The 21,360-nt window shown below is 36.7% G+C and overlaps 1 pseudogene; it reads right to left on the bottom strand.

The window, feature by feature from the left end:
* Nucleotides 1–3,735: 3,735 nt before the first annotated feature.
* Nucleotides 3,736–4,684, bottom strand: LOC128043549 (aldo-keto reductase family 1 member B1-like; annotated as a pseudogene).
* Between the last annotated feature and the right edge of the window lie 16,676 nt (nucleotides 4,685–21,360).

Here is a 21,360-nt window from a genome sequence, read left to right as displayed (position 1 = left end):
TCTCTCTCCAGCTATGAGAGGTGAAAGGGAAGAACTCTTTTTCTATACTCACACATCTAACACTAACTACCCGGAATTAGCACAGACACCACAGATAAAAGGCTCAGTCCCACAGGACTGTCCCCAATTCTCAAGTCTAGAACTGCTGTACTTCTGGCCAACTGGTTCCATAAAAGAAGTTAACACAATCTCTCTCCTAACATTCAATAATTTTCTAGAATGCTTCACAGAACTCAGGAAAGCATTTTGCTTGTCACGCTACAGTCCATGGGGTTGCAAAGGGTCAGACATACCTGAGTAACTGAGCTCAGCACAACAGCATTTTAAAGGATATAGTAATAACTCAGAAACGGCCATGTGGAAGACAGCCAAGACAAGATGAGGCGTGTCTACATGACTTCTAAGGAATGAAATGTTTCTATGCCCTCTCCAGGGATGCCATCCTTCTAGTACCAAGACATATTCACCAAACCTGAATTTCTTGGAACTCCTTTGTTTAAGGTTTTCGTAGAGGTTCCATTAAACAGGCATGACTAACTGGATCACTGACCATTGGTGATTAACTCACCCTTGTTCCTCTCCCCTCCCCAGTGATCAGGGAGTGGGTCTGAAAGTTCTAACTCTCTAATCAGTTTTTTTCTGGTGGCAACCAGCCCACATCCTCCAAGAGTCACCACATTATCAAAAACTCAGGTTTGATAGAAAGGGACTCACTATGAATAACAAAAGATTCTCCTCTCACCACTAACAGTCAGGAAATTCCAAGGGTTTTAGAAGTTCTATCTTAGGAATCAGAGATAGAGATCAAAAATATATTTCTTATTATGCCACAGAAACAATTCAGTTTGATCATTAATGACTGGATATACATGGAGTTCAATAACCAGGCTGTACATATGATGAACATGATTGTTTCCAAAAACTGTGAATCAAAGTATTGATGACTTTCAAGGAGTATGAGGTTTTTAAACTGCAGAAGGAAAGAAAAAGCCAAGAAGACAGAGATAAGGAGATGGTAGGTAATTGTGCGTGCTTCCTAAGTCACTTCAGTCGTGTCCGACTCTTTGTGACCCTATGGATCATAGACTACTAGGCTCCTCTGTCCATGGGATTCTCCAGGCATGAATACCAGAGTGGGTTGCCATGCCTTCCTCCAGGGGAACTTCCCGGCCCTGGGATAGAACCCATGTCTTGTACTTCTCCTGCATTGTCAGGCAGGATCTTTACCACTGGTGCCACCAAGTAAAAGTTCATATGGTTAAAATAATTTTGCTTTATTGAATATGAATATTTTATATCTACAAATAATAAAGGGGGAGGGAAATTCAGATTTTATTCCAGAGAGTTACTCACATGCTGAATTCATATAATGTACACTGTATGGGTGAAAATCACCCATATGTTATTAATAACATACACAAAATATACAAGAGTAGAAAAGGAGAAATGTAGTTTTCAACCTCTGGGTATGTGAAAACATTTTAAAAACTAAATTAAAAATGTAATGTGTATATATATATATATATAAAACATTGAAATGCTTTAAAAACTTTCATTTAACACACAGAATTATGATTTATTTTTTTAAATCTAGAGAAAAAAAGACAGATTAGATCTTATGATACTCAAATTTTCTTTATTTGATATCAATTGAAAAAGGAAAATTGAGTCATTTTCTATCTTTAAATTGATTGTTTTAATTATCAGTATGTCATTCTTAACAAAAAATAAAGTAATCGAATAAAAAAAATGAATGTTTCAAAATTAACCAGAGAAAGAAAAGATGGGTACCTCCTTTTCCCTCTAAAGTTAATTATGTTAGAATACATTTTTATTACATAAAATTAGAAGATTCTCATTAGCCAAAAAATAATTGGAATATTTATATTCTTCTCCTACAAGTAACCATTACTAACCTTTGGTAAAGTTTCTTTCAGAATTTTTTCATTACATATTATTCATTAAATAAATATTTTTATAAGACCAAGGAGCATATGATTTTTTTCACTAAATTATACATCACAAACCTGCCTCTACAGTATAAAAGTGTCCTTCAATATAATTGGGTACAATGTTTTATCTTATTTATGAATTAATAATGAGTTATTTAATTGTTATAACAACAGAGAGACATTTAAAGGGAATTTAAATGTCTAGAAGAGGTCAAGAAGGTAACTTAAATCTTTGATTTAGACAATAATGCTTTGAAACAACCAGAGAACCCAAGCCTAGCCTAATAGATTTTAAGTATAATTTAAAATAAAAACAGAAACAAAAATTACATTTTTAAATTGAGAAAAATAAAAATATTTATTTTATACCATACCTGATAATTCACATATTTGAAGAATTTCATGGGTCTCATCCAGTTGAGACCCAAATTATGCGGTATTTTTTAGATTTTTTAGTCCCTGCTTTTATGACACTGCTGCTGCTACTAAGTCGCTTCAGTCATGTCTGACTCTGTGCGACCCCATAGACGGCAGCCCATCAGGCTCCCCCGTCCCTGGGATTCTCCAGGCAAGAATACTGGAGCGGGTTGCCATTTCCTTCTCCAATGCATGAAAGTGAAAAGTGAAAGTGAAGTCGCTCAGTCGTGTCTGACTCTTAGCGACCCCATGGACTGCAGCCCACCAGGCTCCTCCATCCATGCGATTTTCGAGGCAGGAGTACTGGAGTGGGGTGCCATTGACACTAGGGAAAAACAAAACAAACAAACAAACAAAAAACTTCTGAGAAATCCAGTCCAGAGTATAATCTTCTGGAGCTGATTTTCTTTTCCTTCTGCAAGGTTCTACAGGATGTGACCGCTTTTTTTTTTTTTTTTCTTTTAATTATTTGAGATATTGAAAAGACTTGCAAAAATAATACAAAGAATTTTGCTTTGCACAAAAATTTTCTGAAGTATTAATATTAATATTTCACCACATTTTCTTCTCTCTTGCTTTATATTTATATAAAATTACGCCCGGTGGCTCAGACAGTAAAGAATCCACCTGCAATGTGGGAGACCTGGGTTCAATCCCTGGGTTGGGAAGATCCGCTGGAGAAAGCATGGCAACCCACTCTAGTATTCTTGCCTGAAAAATCCCTATGGTCAGAGGCGCCTGGTGGGCTACAGCCCATGGGGTTACAAACAGTCAGACAGAACTGAGAAACTAAGCACAGCACAGCGCCGATTGGAGAGCTATTTCTTAGTTTCTGGTTTTCTAGATTATGTAAGTGTTTATAACTAAAACCACAACTCCTCCTAACTTAGACCAGTAATTGCATATACTTTCCCCCAAGAATCTTATTTAAAGCAAAGAAAAAACATCTTTACTCTTGCTTTGCTGTTCTGTTTGTTTTACTGGTAGGTTTTTGTTTTTGTTTTTTTTCAGAAGAATACTTTGTATTTGAGGCAAAGAAAAGTCTAGCTGAAAGGATTACAGTACCAAGCAATCAAAATCCCACTGTTAGAGGCACTATTCTGATTTTGTAAATTCAGTTCAGAAAAGAGTACTTGGGTTGCATGTTCCCCAGTTCCCCAGACAAGAAGGGCAAAGGAAAACTGAAGAGACTTCTACTAGTCTACTGATTCTGTTCTTTGGACCCGACACCAAGCTGGCCGAGCCCTCACCGGTTTGTCTAGAAGTTGCTGATCCACCACTGAGGGACACGGGTCAAATTACGCTACACACAAGAAAAGAGGTAGGAGATGGCAGGTCATCTGGCCAAGGGCAGACATGTGCAGCTTCAAAACTCCTCGTGAAAGGGGTAATCCCCATGGGAGGCACAGCTCACCAAGGCACAAGCCCTCCAGTCCCTGTTGTAGTTGAGCAAGGTGGTCATATCCTCCTTGTTCAGTTCAAAGTCAAAGACCTGGAAGTTCTCAGCAATGCGTTCAGGTGTCACCGACTTGGGGATCATGATCAGGTTCCTCTACATGGGGAATCAGATCAGCACCTGGGCTGTGGTTTTATTGTGCTTGTCAGCAATCGCTATGATCCTTGGGTCCTCTGATATGGCAGGGTCCTCAGGCTTGGCCCAGGCCCTGTTGGGAGAGCTGACAGGACTATAGGCAGTCACCACAATGCCTTTGGAGTTGCAGTATTGGATTAACTTCTCCTGAGTGAGGTATGGGTGGCACTCAATCTGGTTAACCACCGGCTTGTATTTTAAGCCGGGTTGTTTAAGAATCTTCTCCACTTGGAGATGGTTGAAGTTGGAGACTCCAATAACTCACCAGCCCTTCGTCCACCAGCTCTTCCATGGCCATCCAGGTATCCATGAAATCTTTCTCACTGGGAATCATGCCTATGTCCTTATCCAACGGGAAAAAGTCTTTCCCAGGCTTGAAGCCCATGGGCCAGTGGATGAGGTAGAGGTCCAGGTAATTCAGCTTCAGGTCGCTGAGCGTCTTCTGGCAGGCTCCTTTCACCAGGTCCTTGTTGTGATACATGCACCACAGCTTGCTGACGATGAAGAGGTCCTCACATTTCACAACCTTCTCCTGCAGCTTCGCATGCAGGGCCAAACCCACCTCATTCTCATTCTGATACGTGTGGGCACAGTCAATGTGACAGTACCCACAGTCAATCACCACCTTCACAGCCTCTGTCACTTTGCCTGGAGGGGACTTCCAGGTGCCCAGCCCCAAGATGGGCATCTTGGCGCCAGTGTAGAGCACAATGTGGTTGGCCATGACTGCTGAGCTGCGCTGACAGGGATCAGAGGACTGTGGTAGATATTTATCTAGTCTCCTTTTTTTCAATGAAGATATAGTGCCTTAAGTATTATCAGTGTATGGGAGGATCTCAATTCTGTTGGTTCTGAGACCTTTCCCCTTTTTCCAAGTGATGATCAATACCCGTAGTTTTAGGGTCCTGGTATCAGCATATGTCTGTAAAATATGTGTATATAGTTATATATTTATAGCTGTGGCTTCATTTTTTTTTCATCACTTTCATTTCAACTTATTTTTTCACTTTTGCTTTATGCAGATTTTACCTCAACCTGTTGAGAGATCTCTTATCCATTTAAATATATGTTTGTAAAAATGTATTCAGCATTTCTAGATGTTTAATCATGCATCGTTTTTCACAATATCAAAGCAGCCTTATTGCTAGAACAATTCTAAATAACAATTTAAAGATAACATTTTAAATTGTTTACCTTGAATATAATATTCATTATTTTTTAATGAGTCTGAAAAATAAATATTAGTCAGAACTTATCATACTTACTGTTATAGAATCTTATCCTCAAAGCCCCAATGAAATCACTGTATAGAAAATAATTAATTTTATATATATTCCTCTTCATCAATTAACTTCTTTTGACATTTTGAAGATAAATCCTATCTTGGGTGTGCAGATGTTTTGCTGTTTTCCTAACATTCAAATAAGTTGTATTTTTCAACATTTCTTGTGATAGCTTGCTATTTTTAGCCAAAAAAATATAAGCAATAAATTTCTAAGCAATGTATTAAAGAAAATGAATGCTTAAGTAACATTTGATACTGAGAACTGGAAAATGAGTTGATCAGAATCACACTGGTTAGCCTAGAAAGTGAGTTTTTAACAGAAAGCAAATTTGGCAGTGCCAACTCTCAACTACTCATTGTTTATGACATGATTTGACATTATAATCATTCACCTTACACTCTTTGTACTAATTCTTTATATGAAGTAAGCAAACTTGTCTCTCTAGTTTGGCTTCCCATTTGATTTCCTACAGAGATTATAAGTTGGTCAAGGAAACTATAAATCTTGTCTGCTTAGCAGTGATATTTCTTTCTGTACATTGTTAAATTAGCATTCAGTTCTGCGCTAGCTTTTGTGAGCTTGGCTGACCTGAGACTATCTGGGAAAGATTGAAAGGCTAAAAATGAAACCTGAAATATTATGAACACAAGGATTCTGGGATGCTATATACATTACCAATGAATCAGTTATCCCTTAAATTGTTCCAGTGTTTTAGTCACGTAGACAGTCATTTATTTCTGTCATTATTCATTCAATCATGCATTTATCCATGCACCCATCCATGCATCCACCCATCCATTTAACTATTCACTGAACGAGTACTTATTAAATATCTATATATCTAGTTCTGTGCTAGCTGCTAGCAATAAATAGAAAATGATTTCCAGCAACTTTTGCTTAGAAGGGAGGCAGATAGGTGAAACAGAAACATAATCACATATTACAAACATAAAAATATAAAAATAAGTGTTACTCAGTATAATCAGAAGCAAAAGTGAGTTTACCCTGGAGAACAACAAAAAAAAAAGGAAACAAATATTTGTAACTCCTAATATCATCACTTTCTTTCAATTTCTCTGAAATTATGCATTTAGTTATGAGAGTATATGAATTGATCTTGGATATATTTCTTACTTACATGTAAGTAAGTAAAAAATGAATAAAAATAGGCAAAACATATGAAGTCACATCACAAGAGCCATCATTGGAAATATCTCCTCATTTAATAAGTGTATGCTGAACACCAATATGTACAATTATGTACAAGGCATATTTAATCACTGAATCGTGTGACTAAAAGTAATGCATCAATATCGAACTTGGCCTTTTATATTTTTAGAATATAAATGCAAACATAGAATTTTAATTTTTCATGTTAAATTTTAAACTATTGGAAGAAATCACAATTACAAATCTAAAGCGTCTTAGCTTCATGCTCTATTACATTAATTTTTAAACTACAGATTATTATGTAGATCAAAAAGATCTTAAAAGTGTTTAGTAGTTTAGTAGTGCTTTTACCAATAAATGAAACATCTATGATTAACAACTGAGTATTAATCTTTGACATATATAAATGCCATGTAGATCTATATATAATTTTATCTATATGTCCATAAAAAGAGGACTTATTTTTTAGAATATGAAGGAAGAGTATTCATTTTTTTAAGAGACAAAATTTTGTGCTCAGTGATTAGGAGATGAAAAAAAGAACCTAGAAATTTAACTGGGCACATTGGTCATGAACCAATACTGGATTTCCATAAATTATGTAATCTAAAGCTACTGATCTGACATTTATAATATTAATTTACAACATTTATTTTCATTGTCTCATTACAAAATTTGACTGTCTTTGTAAATTTTGGGCCTTGGATTAAGAATTTTAGATATTTATTTATATTTAAGATTACTGAGAAAATATATGATGAATTTTCTCTCTAATACAAAGTATTATTCTCTAGTGTTGTAATTTTCATTCTAATGGTGGATAGTTAAACAGTATTTATCTGTTGTATACAGGTTTATTAACTGCAAATTGGCCCTTGCCATTGCACTTGCCATCTACCACAAGGATTAAATCGTGTGCTGCTGCAGCTGCTGATTTTCAACACCCTCTGAGAGCAATTCAAGGTTGAGAACAGAAATGAGGCAGCCTGTGGTGGGGGTGGGGGTGCTGTGGGGGAAGAAACTGGAAGAACAAGTCTTCAGATAGTTAAATATTTTCAGGAGCCAATTTTATGAGTTCAATTCTTATATCTCTTTGTACGTAGAAAAGCACTAAAATACTTTATAGTGATGACCGCTCCTCATGACAAGCAGAAAACTTCTGCAAAAAATATGGGATTGATTACATGTACTACCCCCTTCAACAAAATAGCATATATTCTGACCTTCCCCTCTATCGCTTTGGAGCAGTTTCTCAGGGCTATCTGAGGTTCTGTCTCTTGGGCTATAGTTCTCATTTTGCCCCCAATAAAAGTTAACTCACAACTCTCACTTTGTGTATTTTTAAAAGTCAACACTTGTTTAAATTACTAAACTGACAACACAAATACTACATATATTCTCAAACTCATTTATTAAATTAGAACAAAAATTAGCACATTTTAAGTATGCTCATTAAAAATATCACAAAGTTCAAGGATTTAAATTTCACTCACATTTTCTGAACATTTCTTGAGGTAAAAGACATAGTGTTAGGTAATGTAAATAACATACAACGGGTTTCATGAAGAATCAAATAAGGTAACTGTGGTAAATGCAGAATAGAGATATGAGGCAAAGGGCTGGTACAGAGGAGGGAACGGTTGAGGGTTCTTGACAGAAGACAGTCTTTCAGAATAATTCTTGCTTGAACTGGGCTTTTGATTACAAATAGATTTTTTTTCCAGGTAAATGAGGGTGGTGTAAAAGGGTATTGAGAATAGAGAAAAATAGAATAGCACATTCAAGAAACTATTCAGTATCCTAGAATGCAAGATGCAGATTTTCAGCAGGATGTATCTGCAATGTGGATATGATCAGATTCTATAGGATCTTGTGACTCAAGCTAGTATCTTTATCACTTGGATAATGGCAAGCCACTGAGACACAGAAAAGTTTAGAAACTGAGGTGAAAACAAACACACATACCCCTCCCATATATTATTTTTCACCTTAGCAAATATGTTATTTATTTTATATTTTTGAAAGAAAAAGAAAAAGAGAACAACTGAATCTTCTGAAACTCATACAAAATTTAAGGGTTTTTTTGTTGTTAAATTTTTTTAAATTTAATTTTTATTGGAGTACAGTTACTTTTCAATGTTGTTATTTTCTCCTGTGTGGCAAAATAAATCAGCTTTGGAAAGGAACATAGGAGTTTGCAAGGTCAATCTCTACTCTTGTCAGATAAAGACTTTAAGCTTCTTAGAAGCTAAATGAGGTTCTTAAGCTCTTACCAAGGACCAGATGCAAAACTAGACTAGACCACAGGTCACCTATTCATTGTCCAGAATTATTTGGAGATTCAATATTATTGTGACTTTGCAAGATAGTTGCAATATATTGATGCTTGGTACTGTTTAATGCCAGTACCATCATTCACCTATTATAAAATAGCTCTTGTATTTTGCTTTCACTAATCCAGGCTTTTAAGGTTCCTTGCCTTTCAGATTAATCTTTGGCATATGCACTGTTAGTAGGAGTAGCATTTGGTTTTCATGTGGCTTCTTTTAATCTCAGTATGATTGAAAACAAAATGAATGTTTCTTCCGACTATCTGTGCCCTAATCCCAGCATGGAAGTCCGAATGCAGAATATGATGCATTGGCAGAGACCCAAGATGGAAGCAGAAGGAGGTGCCAAAGGTCTGATGATAGGAGTCAAGGTTTTTGGCTTGTCTATGAAGGAAAATTAACACATGGGCTTTAAATGAAAAATATCCCATCTTCATGCAAAATGCAGCAACATTAATTACAAGAGTAAAGTCTATTCATACCTTACTTCAGAAGAAGCTGGGTTATTTTTCATTCTGGATGCACTGATTGTTATTCAATAACCTTGCTGGATTTTGCCCTTAACTGCATTTATCAACTATGAGATTGCTCAGAAAATAAGTTTATAAGGTTAATTACCAGCACATTATGCAGAATGCAGAAAATTTGATGGTGGCTTTATATTCTGCTGGCATGTGAGGGAACATTTCGCAGGGCTCAGCTCTGATTGTTTGTGACATGGTGTTTCCTTAATTAAGAATGGCTATTCTCCTACATGTGTGCTCCCCACACAAGGTAAATGTCAAGATTTAATTTTTTTAACTATTCTTTTTTTTTTTAACAGCAAAAACCAAGATCAATTTACTGATTTGTTGGGAAAAAATACTAATACTTAATTATTTTAAATTGCTATTTAAGAAAAGAGCACTTCCATCATTATAAGGGGACTTTAGTGGTTTTTTTTAATGCATATTGTATGGGTTTCTGAATGTGTTGTGTGACAATGATAAACTGCTTAGTCCTTCTCTCAAAACTGTCAATATATCATCGAATTTTTTAGTCTTTCAGTTTTCACTCTGACACTTAAGTGGAATACATGCTTTATCTGTTTGCTTAGGGTACATGATTAAGAGATAAGTACTCCTTGGGGGCCCAGACTATAAAGAATCTACTTGCAATGAGGGAGACCTGGGTTCAATCCCTGGGTTGGGAAGATCCCCTGGAGGAAGGCAAGGCAACCCACTCCAGTATTTTTGCCTGAAGAATCCCCACGGACAGAGGAGCCTGGTGGCCTACAGTCCATGGGGTCGCAAAGAGTCAGACATGACAGGATGAGTAAGTACACAGCACTCTCCTATCTACTTCTTAAGATTTATAAACTGAATGGCTTTCAACATCTCTTGAGGAAAACAATATGGAAGACTAGAAGACTCTGAATGAATATATATACATCTAACAGTCCATACAGTTAATATTTGATGGCCACTATTTCCTTCTTTTAATTAAACCTAAGATAATTGATCAATCTATGAGACTACTGGAGATCCATTTTCACAAGCCAAGAGGATTTTTTGTTTTAGAAATTTTATGACAATAGAGAAAAAGGAAGGTTTTTTTTTTACATTTTTATAATCCTAGGAAAATTTGGAAAATTCTTAGGCTTCAAAGTGTTGAACAAGAACCTTTACCTCCTTCTCTAACCTGTTCTGATATTACTCTTTTCCTAGCTATATTCCCGCCATGCCAGTTATCTTTCAGGTCCTCAAACATTTCATGCTTATTTTTACTGCAGGTGATTTATCCTTGCCATTTCCTCTGCCTGAAATAATCATTCACAGTTCTTGAATAGCTGACTCCTGGTTGTCATTCAGGGCCCAGTTCAAAGGGACTTTCCTTAGAGAGGTTATGCTAATAATCTAATGTATAGCACAGGAATCCCTAATACCAACCACTCTCTCTTTCTTCAGACTTCTTTCATTCTCATCTTAAAGAATAGAAGTATCAGAATGTATTTAGTTGCTTATTCTCTGCCGTCTCCTTCCAAAATGTAAAGATTTGGGTGGTTTTTATATTCCTACTATTTAGAATGATAGTAGTTCAAAAATATTGGTTGAATATAAGAAAGAGGGTTTCCCAGTGGTAAAGAATCCATCTTTCAATCAGGAAACCCAGGTTCGATCCCTGGGTTGGAAAGATCCCCTGGAGAAGGAAATAGCAACCCACTCTAGTAGTCTCACCTGGGAAATCCTCTGGACAGAGGGGCCTGGCAGGCTACAATCCATGGTGTCGCAAAAGAGTCGGATATGACAACAACTAATCAACAACAAAAAATACAAAGAACAAATAGGAGCATCCTGTATGTGGAGCTTTCTGTAATACATTCAGTGCATTTCTGTCTTAAATTAGTGGTTACAAATTCAAATGCCTACAGAGATCAGGTAAACAATATGAGTGAAATAGTCATGTATCATGATAAATAGGGATAGGAAGGGGGAAGATTATTGCAAATTGTGGAATATTTCCTCTACCTACCCTCAGTTCTGACTAACATTTATCTTCATGAATTTGAACTCCAAAATGCCAGAGTTTATGTATAATTCTTGAATTTTAGTGTTGGCAAAATAAATCTTCTTTTTAGAATTTTATTAGCCAAAAATGCATCTCTATGCTACATAAGTATTACTGATCCTCTTGTTTGCAACTTCAGCTACAGAATTAAATGTTACCATAACAGAGTATCAAAAATTCCCAGAGGGAAAAAAATAATCTCAGGAAATTGCATATGACATGTCACTCCAAATAAGGTATGTATTATATGACATTTCCATCTATAAAGACCAATTCAGTTGTAATTGAAACCCCAAATTGATAGTGGCTTGAGCAAGGTACAGATTATTTTTCTCATAATGAGGTATAGTATGTTGGCTTTGTAGACCAGGAATCTGGTCTCTTTCAATTTAATTGCTTTACCAGCTTCACAAATGAGTTTTTCCTCATGGTTCTCAATAGCTGCTTCAGTTCAAGATAACAAATCTGCATTTTGAAACAAGAATACATTTTGTGGTGGTAGCAAAACAAAAAAAGAAAGAGATAGACATCAAATTTGTACTGCAATCAGCAGAAAAAAGGAAGTGGATGAAAGAAAAGTGGTAAAAAATATCTGTTACTCAGCTCTTAAGACATTTTCCTTGAAATAGATACATACGAACATTTGCATATTCAAAATATTTATTCAACAAATATTTACTAAAAGGAATTAAGTATGAATACACAACACATTTTTCACTGGATCCCCAGGATAAGGCACCATTTTGAGAGGTAGGGAAACACCAGTGAACAAACCATAATACCTGCCCTATGACATTTATGTTCAGGGAAGAGAAGAATGAAAAATGAAAATATATAGAAGTAAAATATATACAGTTGGCCCTTGAATAGCATGTGTTTAAACTGAGCAGATCCAATTACAGGTGGGTTTTTCCAATAATAAATACTATAGTACTACACTATTCTCAGGTGATTGAATCCACAGATATAGTACTGAGGATACAGAGGAACCAGGTATACGGTGCATGCATGCCTGCTCAGTCGCTAAGTTGTGTCTGACTCATTGCAACCGCATGGATGTGGCCCACCAGATTCTTCTGTCCATGGGATTTCCCAGGCAAGAATATTAGAGTGGGTTGCCACTTCCTTCTCCAAGAGATCTTCCTGACCCAGGGATTGAACCTGTGTCTCGTGCATTGGCAGGTGGATTCTTTACCACTGAGCCACTTAGGAATCCCTTGGTATACAGAGGGCCCACTATATGTGGGAATGTAAATTGGTGCAGCCACTATAAAAAACTGTATGGAGGTTCCTCAAAAGACTAAAAACACAGTTGCCGTATGATCCAGCAATTCCACTCCTGGGCATATATCCTGACAAAACTATAAATCAAAAAGACACAAGCACCCCTATGTTCATAACGACACTATTTACAACAGCAAAAACATGGAAACAAACTAAATGTCCATCAACAGATAAGTGGATAAAGAAGATGGAATACTACTCAGCTGTGAAAAAGAAAATAATGCCCTTTTGTAGCAATATGAATGCAACTAGAGATTATCATGCTAAGTGAAGTAAAAGAGAAAGATAAGTGATATGCTATCGCTTATATGTGGAATCTAAAATACAAATGAACCTTTCTAAGAAACAAGAAGACTCACAGATATACAGAACAGACTTCTAATTGTCAGGGGAAGGCGGGGGTGTGGGAAGGACGGGAGAGGGAAGGACTGGGAGTTTGGGGAGAACAGACCCAAACTCTTATATATAATGGGTAAACAACAAGTTCCTACTGTGTAGCACAGGGAATTTTGTTAAATATCCTGGGATAAACCATACTAGAAATGAATATGAAAAGGAATGTGTATATATATGTGTGTGTATGTGTGTATAACTGAATCACTGAATCACTTTGTTGTAACAGCAGAAATTAACACATTGTAAATTAACTAGACTTCAATATAATTTTTTACAAATTTAGCCATTTTAATAGATGTATAGTTGCATTTCTCTGGTGAAAAGTACTGATTAACACATGTTCATATCCTGTTTGCTATTTGTATTTATTTGTGAAATATATGTTCAACTTTTACTTGTTTTCTGTAAGTTTTTGGTCATCTTTTTAATATTACATTGGAATGGTTCTTTATACTTCTGGAAGCAGATCCCTTAGTTAGTTATATGTTATACACACATTACACACATTTTCTCCAAGTCTATGACTTTCCTTTTTATTTTTTTAACTTCATCTTTCAATGAGCTTTAATTTATATGAATATTGTTGTTCAGCTGCTCAGTCATGTCTGACCCTTTGCGACCCCATGGACTACAGCACGCCAGGCTTCCCTGTCCTTCACCATCTCCTGGAGTTTGTTCAAACTCATGTCCAGTGAGTCAGTGACGCTAACCAACCATCTTGTCCTCTGTTGTCCCCTTCTCCTCCTGCCTTCTGTCTTTCCCAGCATCAGGATCTTTTCCAACGAGTCAGTTCTTCACATCATGTGGCCAAAGTATTGGAGCTTCACCTTCAGCATTGGTCCTTCCAATGAGTATTCACGGTTGATTTCCTTAGGATTGACTAGTTTGATCTTGTTTTCCAAGGGACTCTATTAATTTTCTTTTGCATTTTGTACTTTTTGTATTTGGTTTATATTTTCTTTTTTTCCCTAATTCAACACAAGAATTTTCTTCCTTGCTTTCTTCTAAGTCTTAGTATTTTTATCTCTTTTATTTAGGTCTATGATCAGTTTCAGGTAATTTTTGTGGATGGTTTGAGGCATGAGTCAAGTTTCATCCATTGTATTGGCTTATTATCTTTGTCAAAACTCATTTGATGGTATAAGTGTGAGTCTACTTTTGACTATTCCATTGATTTTAATGTCTATCATTATGTAACTATCATACTATAGCTTTATAATAAGTTTTGAAATCAGATAGTATGAATCCCAGAATCCTATTCATTTTCAAGAATGGCTAGAATGATTTTATACTATTTACTTTAATCCTATGGAGAAGGCAATGGCACCCCACGCCAGTACTCTTGCCTGGAAAATCCCATGGGTGGAGGAGCCTGGTAGGCTGCAGTCCATAGGGTCGCTAAGAGTCGGACACGACTGAGCGACTTCACTTTCACTTTTCATTTTCATGCATTGGAGAAGGAAATGGCAACCCACTCCAGTGTTCTTGCCTCGAGAATCCCAGGAATGGTGGAGCCTGATGGCCTGCCATCTATGGGGTCGCACAGAGTCGGACACGACTGAAGCGACTTAGCAGCAGCAGCAGCAGCAGCAGCAGCAGTTTAATCCTAACAACATACTCTGGTATAGTGATTATTGTTATTGCCATTAACTGCAACAGAAATCTTATATGTAAAAATGGCAGAGCCAAATTTGAATAATGCCAGTGTGACTCCAAAATCTATCAATTCAACCATTGTATAGTTCTGTCTCCCTGTATATGGACAATATGATATTGGACCTATTTACGGACACTAATGACTGAAAGAAAGCTAATGACATCTGTATTGAGTGTGTGTGTGTGTGTATGTGTGTGCATGCTCATACATGTGTATGTATCTGTATTATATATGAAAATTCAGAACAAGAACTTGTGCTGTTTTTTAGAAGATAATAATTTTCCCATTAGCCTCAGTAGATTTAACTTTATAGTTTTTGCTGAGTTTCTATGCTCTTTTTGGCCTTCCTGGTAAAAATCCTTAATCATATTGCCACATATGCCATGTTTCAAACCTATGTTCAGAGTTCATGACCTTTCTAAAATACTTGAACTGCTACAAGTTCATACAATAACACTGGTTTATAGATTTACTTAATGCAGATATTAAAATCTTATCATGAGACAACAGTATTCCTGACATAATACATGAGAGTTGAAAGATAACACAGGCCTTGGTGGAAGAAGATAATGGCAAATTTAAATTTCAAAATTCAGGAGGATTATTTTATATATATATAAAATTATGGTATAAATAAAGTTTCTAAGTGCCTGAAATAATGGGAACTGACTCTGCCTGGTCTGTCAGACAACATATACTGAACTAGTTTTACTGAGTGGATCAAGGGAGGAAGATACTATAGTCTTCAGGAATGACATTGCAGAAATGGTGCCATCAGAGAGCCTGGCTTTCCATGGGTCTAAAGCAGAGATGTATGTGTATAATCATTTGCTAAGGGTATAGGTATTAGAAATACTTTCTCTAGATTCAAGAATTAGTTTATAGCTACATTATCTGAGTATTTACCAAAGTCACAAAAGAAAATAGGAAAAAATTATTTTCTGAGGTCAAACACTAAAATGGAATTGTTCATATGCCCCTAAAAAATAGAATTCTACAAAACTCACTTCCCAGTATTAGAGCTGATTTCTAAGGAATAGAACAATTGTCAGTTGACAGAAAGAGAAAAAGAGTATTTTAGAGATGTGCTAAAAGATGAACCCAAGAAAGAGGTTTGCCTCTCTCAGCCATGATACCAACTTCAGTGGCACACCCTGACATATATGTATAGAGGTAAGACTAGGGAATCAAGAAGTGAACTATTGCAGTAATTTTATTCCAGGTAGGAAGTGTTGAGGGACAACAATGGCAGTGCAACTAGAAAGTTTTATGAAGTAGGATCAGTGGGATACAGTAATCATTTGAAGAGAACAGATGTTTGAATTTTTCAGATCATGATTCTCCTCGTAATATAAACATTTTCCTTTTAAGAAAAAGCCTTAAATGGACTCTTTGGAACAACACTTATTTTTAGTAGTCAATGTTAATAGGGAAAAGCTATTTAGAGCAAGAGAATGAAGGGAAGAGTGGATGATCTTCCCAGGCATGTGTTTCACAATGAATACAGACCCATCTGGGCCCAGCAATCTCCATCTCTGCCACTGAAAGTATGCTCCATATGTATTCATGAGTTCCCGCTTTAGCGTGCTAGGAGCCTGTGACCTTCAATTTGGCAAGGCGCGCTACAACAGGATGAATGGTATTCTGTATTCAAAGAATATTCAAAAAAAAAAAATCCAAAAAGCTATTGTGTTCAAAGGCTTGTATTTAAAAAAACCACGTATCTTTTAATCTTGAGGAAACAATGGTGTGAATTAGACCATACGCTTGTTCTCTGAATAAAATTATTATTGGCTCTAGTTAATGTTGCCTGAGTCCCAGATATAAACTAAGGAAGATCTGCAGACTTACCATGTGCTGAGAACAATTCTAATAGTATAACCACGGACCTGCATTAGGAAACAGGCCATGTTAACTTTCTCTGCTTAATATAATGCAACTTAATAAATGTTTCATATAAGAAATGATCTGCAGGGATGTGTGTGCTTTTTGAATAATGAGTTGAAAAGTGAAGGGAAAAAACAACCATTCAACTGGTTAAAGTCTCTTCATGATACCAAGCTATTATTTTGACCAATGTTGGCACTCAACTACCTGGGCTATTGTTGTCACATTGCCGTGACATATCCTGAAGAAGGTCATTAAGTCTCAAATGGAAATATCCAAAACTGAAAAAAAGAAAAACCAAAGACAAAATCCACCAAAGAGAGACAAATTCTAGGATGTGATGGTTTTGCATCCTGAAAACAAGCCATTTTTCAACTGCATGGCATTAACAGAGAAGTTGAAGAAATTAAAATGGATCAGAAACATCTGACTGTTCAATGTTGGTATAGTCATTTACCTTTCTTCTGATTTTGAAATGTTCTGAAACTTTCTGTACCTACTTCTTCATTTGGTGCCTGAATGTTGTACTTCAAAAAGTATTACAAATGTAAAATTACAGTTGTAACTTGCTTAGCCTGTAAAAAGGAAAAAAAAAAAAAAAAAGTCAATTCACTTGTGCCTGCTTCCTTCCTTTGTAGTTATTGAAGTTAGATACATGATTTCCTGCTTCACTAGTGGCTCAGACTGTAAAGAATTTGTCTGCAATGCAGGAGGCCCAGGTTTGATCCCTGGATAGAGAAGATCCCCTGAAAAGGGGAATGGCTACCTACTCCAGTAGTCTTGCCTGGAGAATTGCACGGACAGAGGAGTCTAGCAAGTTACAGTCCATGGGGTCGCAGAGTTGGATATGACTGACTAGTACTTTCACATGATTTCCTAAGAAGAGAGGAAAATCCCCATTCAGTTTGTCCACCACTGATTTTGGCCACAATTGTTCTGACCGATCAGGCTTGGGGTGAGGGGGGAGAAAAGATGTGTACGGATGCTGTCTTGTAGAGACAGGACTGTCTGAAATAAAAGGAGAGGAGCAGAATGATGATGAAATGTGAAAGGTGATAGAGAAAGATGACTCTCTTAGCTTGGCTTGATCACCGTTAGAGATATTCCATGAGTCAAGAGTATAGTCATAAAATTAGCCCTAATCAAATGAAAACACTTATATAAGTACCCATGATGCCCTTTAATTTAACACACGGATAACTCATCAGCAGAACTAGAAACCGTTTGAGCATCTTTATTTTTTAACAATTATTTAAAGTTTTAAAAGTTATTTATTTTTTTGGCTGCTGTTATAGCTTTTCTTCCAAGGAGCAAACATTTTTAAATTTTGTGGCTGCAGTCACTGTCATCAGTGATTTTGGAGCCCAAGGAAATAAAGTCTGTCACTGTTTCCATTGTTTCCCCATCTATTTGCCATGAAGTAATAGGACTGGACCCCATGATCGTAGGTTTTTGAATATTATTTTAAGCCAGTTTTTTCATTTTCTCTTTTACCTTCAACAGGAAGCTCTTTAGTTCCTCTTCGCTTTCTGCCATAAGGCTGGTGTCATCTGCATATCTGAGGTTATTGATATTTCCCCTGGCAGTCTTGATTCCAGCTTGTGCTTTATGCAGCCTGGCATTTTGCACGCTGTACTATGCATATAAATTGAATAAGCAGAGTGACAGTATACAGCTTTGATGTACTCCTTTCCCAACTTGGAACCAGTCAGTCATTCCATGTCCAGTTCTAACTGTTGCTTCTTGACCTGTAAATGGTTTTTCAGGAGGCAGGTATGGTGGTCTGGGATTGTCATCTCTTTAAGAATTTTCCACAGTTTGTTGTCATCCACACAGTCAAAGGCTTTAGCATAGTCAGTGAAGCTGAAGTAGATTTTTTTTCTGGAATTTTCTTGCTTTTTCTATGATTTAGTGGATGTTGGCAATAGATTCAGTAACATATAGCATTTTAAATGTCATTTTACTTGAAATTCATCTCTCTTTTTAACTCTGTGGCTCTGAACCCTGTCTCCTAAGGTTAGTGTTTCCCAAAGCAGATTTCTGTTCTTTCGACATCTGAAAGTTAGGGTTAACTTTTACAAGACTGGCTGCTACAAAGCTTCAAAGAAACTCGTTACACTGATGCTTAAAGGCATACAGTCCTGCAGAGGATTGCAATGAGAGTTCAGAGTAATGGTTCTACCAAGTTGACTAACTGTAACCACATTACGTGCTCAGTGGTTTGAACTCTAGTCCCTGATGATACCAGTGGAGGCACTAAAATTCTCATGACTGTGAATACTGGATTGATGGCACAGGAATTCTACTAGTTTTATAGTTGTATTCTTAATGCTTGGACCTCAGTTTCTTAATCACCAAAGGGGAGGGTGTTCTCTCAGTTAATGAGTGCTTCAATTCTGGATTAAGCTTGGGGTCAAGGTCCCCAGCCAAGGAGTTTAGGAGCCCCCAGACCTTTGACCAGGGTCCCTCTTCTGGAGCCTAATGTCCAGACTTTTGTGTGCTGTCACAGCAAGCAAAGAGCCACAGAATCCTGCCACTGCTCTCATTTTGGTGACTGTTCTCCACTGATGGATGCTGATTCGGAAGGCAGGTGTGCTTGCTCCATAATAATTCACCTTCACTTAATCTATAAGTCTTTTTCCTCAAGGAATCCATCTATTCATGACCTTCTTCTACTTATGCCAAGGTTCAGGGTAGAGAGTATAATTTATTAAATCTTATGTCTCTGTTGCCTAGCACAATAACTGCTGCAAGTAAGATTTTGCTCTACCAAACTCAACAATCCAACAGCAAGACATCACAGCTTTTTTTTTTTTTTTTAATAGATGAGTGAGAAACATTATCTGAGCAGTTCTTTTAGAGATTCATTTTCCTTCCAAAAAAAAGGTCTCTTGTTTACTTCCTATCTTTTTGAATAATGCAATAATTGACTCTTGTCATCCAAGCTCAATATCTTGGAGCCACTTCGGAATCTTCTCTCTGTGAGTTTCCATGTTAGTGACAAGTGGATTAAGGCAGACTGTGCTGGCTGTAAATTCTGATTGCTACCATTGGATGTCTTAACAAACCGCACGTAGGAAACAAAGTACCAAACAGATACACAATAGTAGCTTTTCACCATCTGTTGTTATACTTGTTTTTCTTTTTTTGGTAAATATCTTGTCTCCTCATCTAAATTAAAAGCTCTTTAAGGGCAATGACCTTATTTTCCCACAATAACTAGAACCATTCTGTGCCTAATTTCTGCTTAAGAAATACTGGTTAATTTTGATTAGATGATAAGAGTTATGAAAGAGGATAAAAACATAAGGAGGAGAGAAGCATCACAGGACACGGAGGAGGGTAAAGAATTAGGAGGTGTTCAAAGATGTGTCACCCATTTCACAAGTTTTATTGGAATGAGTTCTCTACGAAACTAAAAGGCCAGTCTGATGAACTGACCTGAAAGTACAGCGGTTTCAACTCTCCTCCAGACAGCTGATGCTTTTCAGCCTGATGACAGTCTGCTCTCTAATCAAACTAAGGAAGCTCTCCACATTTTCAGTGATTGGGAATCATAGAAAATTTAGACATGGGAATATTTCTCATTATCTTTGATACACGTACATTTTTAAAAATAAATCTCTAGACAGAATATTAACAACAACAAAAAAAACACCAGAGAGAATAAAGTGGCACATGTTTTCCTGGAGGACTACAGCTCTTACAAATGTCTGACCTTGTTTGCTGGGTTGAGGACAGCATTAGTAGATTTCCCCATCTGAAATTAACACCATCCATCTACATACTGGCAAGTGTCTGGAGAGGCAGAGTCCAAGGAATCAGCTTGTAGGCTCATGGGATTGAATGCCCAGGTTCCCTGGGTCTTGGGAGCAAGACATTTCCATATGTGCTCATCAAGTGTACTCTTGGTCTATAAGGAACATTATTTTGTAATTTGCCAAGGAATGTATTGGAATTACAGAAAATATTTATCCAGAGAAAAATGCCTGGATTCGCTTATGAAGATTGCAGTGTTATCACAAAAGTACAGGTTTATACCCCAAAGTCTGTGTGTATCCAAAATAAAACGTAGCAGGTAGAGATAGTTTTATACTAGTTTACCTCCCTTTTGTCTTGTTTCAAAATTCTAAGGCATAGTTTGTCTGTCCATATCTCTTTCCATATGTGTATATAATCATGTCTTATGTATTTTTTTTTTTTTTGGTGGCCCAGAAATGACACACTCACTCTTTAAATGGTGATTTCTCTGATTCTTTTGTTAAATTCTTTTATTTTTTTTAATTGAAGGATAATTGCTTTACAGAATTTTGTGATTTTCTCCAAAAATTGACCCCCTTCCCAGCTCTCTAATTTCATCTGTAACTACTCTACATTTTGAACCCTCTACTAGAAACAGCATTTTATGTAGTTCTCTCAAAATACCCAATCACTGTATACCTATGTTCCTTTGTACTTGGTGTTCTCTCCACCTGGAATGCTGCATATGTCCTGTATGAATAATAAGATCATACAATGAACCTAGTTTGACAAAGATACTTAGAAGGATTCCTTGCCATTACTGTAGGAGGCAGAAAGAGAAAAAGGCAGAAAGTCATTCTCCTGTATTATGGAAGAAATTTGTGCTATGCCCCTCTCCTCCGTGTAAGTTCTTAAGTTTCTTTAAGTTTTAGTCTCCAACATTTAAAAATGAGGATAATAATATGTCATATGACTGCTGTAAGGATAAAAAAAAAAATAGTGTGGAAGCTGAGTTAGGCATTCCTGACATAATGGAAGCATGGCCCTAAACCCCCTCCGTTTGTTCCATAGGCACGGACCCGGAATGAAGGAGTTAGGCTTT

Source organism: Budorcas taxicolor, chromosome 2 (genome assembly GCF_023091745.1).
Source record: "Budorcas taxicolor isolate Tak-1 chromosome 2, Takin1.1, whole genome shotgun sequence".
In the NCBI taxonomy this organism is placed as follows: Eukaryota; Metazoa; Chordata; class Mammalia; order Artiodactyla; family Bovidae; genus Budorcas; species Budorcas taxicolor.
This window is presented reverse-complemented; position numbering and strand designations above follow the sequence as displayed.